This window comes from Tenebrio molitor, unplaced genomic scaffold (assembly GCF_963966145.1).
Source record: "Tenebrio molitor unplaced genomic scaffold, icTenMoli1.1 SCAFFOLD_810, whole genome shotgun sequence".
NCBI lineage: Eukaryota > Metazoa > Arthropoda > Insecta > Coleoptera > Tenebrionidae > Tenebrio > Tenebrio molitor.
In genome coordinates, this window is record NW_027184239.1 from 3,186 (window position 1) to 7,912 (window position 4,727).

Below are 4,727 nucleotides of genomic sequence, written 5' to 3' on the forward strand. Positions count from 1 at the left end.
GGTAGGATACATCGTCTTCTCAGAAAAGGAAATTACGCGGAACGCGTCGGTGCAGGAGCTCCCGTCTATTTGGCCGCCGTCATGGAGTACTTAGCCGCCGAAGTTCTAGAATTGGCAGGAAACGCTGCCCGTGACAACAAGAAGACACGTATTATACCGCGTCATCTGCAGCTGGCCATCAGAAACGACGAGGAATTGAACAAACTCCTGTCCGGAGTTACGATCGCCCAAGGCGGTGTCTTACCCAACATTCAGGCCGTACTTTTACCCAAAAAAACCGAGAAGAAACCTTAAACGAACGATCGATCCATCTCCGTGGCGAAAACTCAAAATATCGGCCCTTCTCAGGGCCACTATAGCTTTTTTTTTTCGTAAAATGACCGATGCATCTTTTCTTTTTGTATTATTATCATTGCGGTCGTCAATTTGGCTGTATGAAGAAAGATTTACGACTGCAATGCCAAAAGGAAAGCAAGGGGTGTTTACGATCTTGGTACATTTATCAGGTAGTCCGTTGTTTCTCGAAAGAACATCATGTTTCTTTTTTTTCCTCTTATTTTTATTTTGTGGTTCTGAAAAGAACCGATTTTGTATTTCGTATTTTATTCTGGTTTTCTCGAACGGTGAAGAGCGCCAGGAAATTAACCTCCGAAACCGTAGAGGGTGCGTCCTTGACGTTTCAAAGCGTAGACGACGTCCATCGCTGTCACGGTTTTACGTTTGGCGTGTTCCGTGTAGGTGACGGCATCTCGGATGACATTTTCCAAGAACACTTTCAGGACTCCGCGAGTTTCTTCGTAGATCAAACCGGAAATACGTTTCACGCCGCCACGACGAGCCAATCTTCTGATAGCGGGTTTCGTGATGCCCTGGATGTTGTCACGCAGGACTTTGCGATGACGCTTCGCTCCTCCTTTTCCCAATCCTTTGCCTCCTTTACCGCGACCGGTCATCTTTTCAGATTATTTCAACTGACACAAAATACCTGCACACCTCGTCCCTAGGAAGTCAACTACCGCAAAATTTCAACTAACGGAGCCTTATATAGATTCAACGGTTCACCATCGACCAATCGACGAAGTCAGCCGTTGACTTTGTTCACGTATAAAAGTACAATTTAATATGGCGGAATTTTTAGTACCCGTTTACCTTTCGACGCGTGCACGTCTAACGATCGTCAGTTTTGTTTTTCATTCGTTTCATTCGAAATGGCCAGGACCAAGCAGACCGCACGCAAGTCCACCGGAGGAAAAGCCCCCAGGAAACAACTGGCTACCAAAGCGGCCAGGAAAAGCGCTCCCGCCACTGGCGGCGTCAAGAAGCCCCACCGTTACAGACCTGGTACCGTGGCTCTGCGTGAGATCCGTCGTTACCAGAAAAGTACCGAGTTGCTCATCCGCAAGCTTCCCTTTCAACGTTTGGTGAGGGAGATCGCTCAGGATTTCAAAACCGATTTGCGCTTCCAAAGCTCCGCCGTGATGGCCCTCCAGGAAGCGAGCGAAGCTTACTTGGTCGGTCTGTTCGAGGACACGAATTTGTGCGCCATCCACGCCAAACGTGTAACCATCATGCCAAAGGACATCCAACTTGCCAGACGTATTCGGGGTGAACGCGCTTAAATTTTTCCACATCGTGTTTCGGAAGAACAACAACATCCCGAGAAAAACGAAACACGAATTTTATAACAAAAAAATCGGTTCTTTTCAGAACCTCAAACCTTACAGGCAAAAAAAAAAAAATATATCGCCCTTCAACCGGAAATGAATAAAATAAAAATGTCAATAATCGGTCGGTCCTCTCGATTCGGGTTGGGTTGCGGTCGTTCGTAAAATTTTATTGCATCCTGTCATCACCTACCTGCCAGCTGATGCTATCTATTTTATTTGGTTTCGCCGTAAGGATAGTTTTATTTCTTTTTTTCGTCGTAGATTATCGTGTGGCCCTGAAAAGGGCCATTTGTGCGTGCCCCGTTGCCGGTAGTACGATGATGACGTCGGAACGAGGCACAGCCGAACGAACATGAGTCGAGTATCCATCCACGTTTCTCACTTTTTCCTCTTCGGCGAAGCGGCCTTTTTCACCTTGACAGGAATGGCTTTGGCTGTCTTGGGTTTGGGTGCTTTGGGTTTTTTAGTCGGACCAGCCTTGTTAGATTTCTTCGCTTTGGAAGGCGATCGGGGTTTCGGGGCGGCTCTAGTTTTCTTTTCTGCCGAGGAGGCGGCCGATTTCTTGGCTTTCGCTGCGGCGGCGGAGGCAGCGACGGCGCTCTTCTTTTCGGCAGCAGTCTTCTTCGCTTTGGGGGAGGCTTGTTTTTTGGCTGTCTTCGAGGAAGCCTTGTCGGAAGTCGTCGCGACGGCGGTACGTTTGGCGGATGATTTTTTCGTCTTGGATGCGGCGGACGAAGCGGGTTTCCTCTTGTCGGAGGCGGAGGCGACTTTGGCACCACCGGAGGTGGACGAGGCGAGCTTGAACGAACCCGACGCGCCCTTACCTTTCGTCTGAACCAGAGATCCCGACGCCACGGCGCCTTTCAGATATTTCTTGATGAAAGGGGCGACCTTTTCGGCGTCGACTTTGTAATTTGCGGCGACGAACTTCTTGATGGCCTGAAGAGACGATCCTCCGCGTTCCTTGAGTCCCTTGATGGCGTTGTTTACCATCTCGGATGTCGGAGGATGGGACGGTTTCGCCCTGGGATTTTTCGCTTTTTTCTCTTTCTTCGCGTGGGATTGAGGGGTGGCAGCGGAACCGGTGGTGACCGATGATGCTGTTTGATTTTCGACGTCGGCCATCTTTCACGTTAAAACGTTAAAAGTTAATAATAATTATTGAAAAAACACTTGCTCACACACGTACACTTCGAGCACCTCGTGAACGAGAATTGAACAAAAAAATTTTCTAAGTCTTTATAAAATAGTCGCCACTGCGGACGGAAGACTGAACGCGCACCGCGTCCGCCGTCGAAGAAATTGCAGGCCTCGGAATCGTTGCCCGTGTGATGGCATCGTCCTCTTTCCTCGATCACCATCGCCACCGTGTGATCAAGCTGGCCGAACTCGGTTTCCGAAGTTTCCCTGGAGATAGCGAAGTTCGTCTCGGAACGTCGGTGGGTTTCGAATCAGGTACACGCCCCTCCAACCACCAGCCCTAAATCCGGGTCGTCACGGTTTCGATTCGGGACCGACGGTTTACGTCGGCGGTGCGGGGTAGACGCGTCGATTCCGGGAATCCATATTTCGTTCGCCGAAATATTGGTCCATCTCTTCCCGGAATACCGCGCCACCTTCTCGATTTTACGACATCTTCGCGTCGCCAAACGCTTCCGAAACGGTCGAAGCACAGAAAGGACCTGGTGTTCGAACCGAGGCAATTCCGACAACAGGATGCCGCGAACCGCCTCTCCGACGTTCAGGTCGATCGTTTTCGGCGGAAGTTGAAACGGGACGAGTCGACGACGGGTCCCGTTGCCGTCCGGACCCTTCGGGACGGCCGAAAGTCCGTCGAGAGGATCATCCGAAAGGAGACGGTCTTCATCGTCCGACCGATGCCGCACCTACGAGTTTTCCGATATTTTCTTCGACGGATCTTCAGGTTTTCTTCCTTTCTTCCGTCTTTCTCTCTTCGTAATTTCGTGTCCGACCTGCGTCGTCCGAAGTCGGGGTGAAGATCGAAGAAAAAACGCCAAAAATAACAACTCGTCAGCCACGCACACCGCGTTCGAATGTCTAACGGTCCAACTTGGATTTTCGAAGATCGCCGAATCCGAGGGACGATAAATAATAATAATAATAATAATAATGGTAATAAATAATAATGTTAATAATAATAATAATGATATGATGATTATAACGATAATTATTATAGATAGGTAAATAGAAACACAGGTCTCCTCTCGAAAATCGGAACTTCCTGATATTACTTACATATTTCGGTCGATCCAAATGTGGGAATCTCGTCGTCGTCGGAGCAAGCAGCGCGGTAGGTGGGGTGAAATTCTGGATTTTCCACCGCCGCCGGCGGTCGAAAAATGTGCGACGCGGGAGATCGCCAGTCCGTCTAGTAGTCTCTCTTGTCGTTAGAGCGTGACGTGGTGGTTGTTGTGGGATTTCCCGTTAGTTCGGTCCGACGTCGGTCGTCAGAGGGTAAGTGCATACGGAAACGAAACGCATCGCGTTTTGATGTTCATATTCGTGCATCGGAATGTTAAAAGCAATATATTTTACACCAACGATCACACCTAAACACCACGGCAACGGCCATACCACGTTGAAAAGCACCGGTTCTCGTCCGATCACCGAAGTTAAGCAACGTCGGGCGCGGTCAGTACTTGGATGGGTGACCGCTTGGGAACACCGCGTGCCGTTGCCCCCCAACACTTTTTGTTTTTTTTTGAAATCCATAGCAACCACCGAACCGATTTGTTTTTCGTGCAGGTATTCGGAAACATGCACAGACCCGTATAATGTAGATTCATAGCTTTAAGTACTAGATAATTAAGAAAACAATTTTTTTTGTCGATTAATTGTAAACAATTGCAGAATAAAAACTCGTCAAACGGTAAAGGTTGTCGTTCGATCACCGAAGGTAAGCCACGCGGGCAGCGGTCAGCACTTGGACGGGTGACCGGTTCATTATATTCCTTCCGTGAGTTTAACAAAGATAACATATGCAAATGTCGTAAGTGCGACGAGGAAGACGGCGATCTTTTAATGTAAAAAAAATATATA

The 4,727-nt window shown here is 48.7% G+C and overlaps 1 non-coding gene across 1 annotated transcript; it reads left to right on the plus strand.

Moving 5' to 3' along the window:
* Window positions 1-4,248: 4,248 nt before the first annotated feature.
* Window positions 4,249-4,368, plus strand: LOC138141029 (5S ribosomal RNA). The gene has a single exon (XR_011162930.1). It is a non-coding gene; the product is annotated as a 5S ribosomal RNA (ribosomal RNA).
* The last annotated feature ends 359 nt before the right edge of the window (window positions 4,369-4,727 follow it).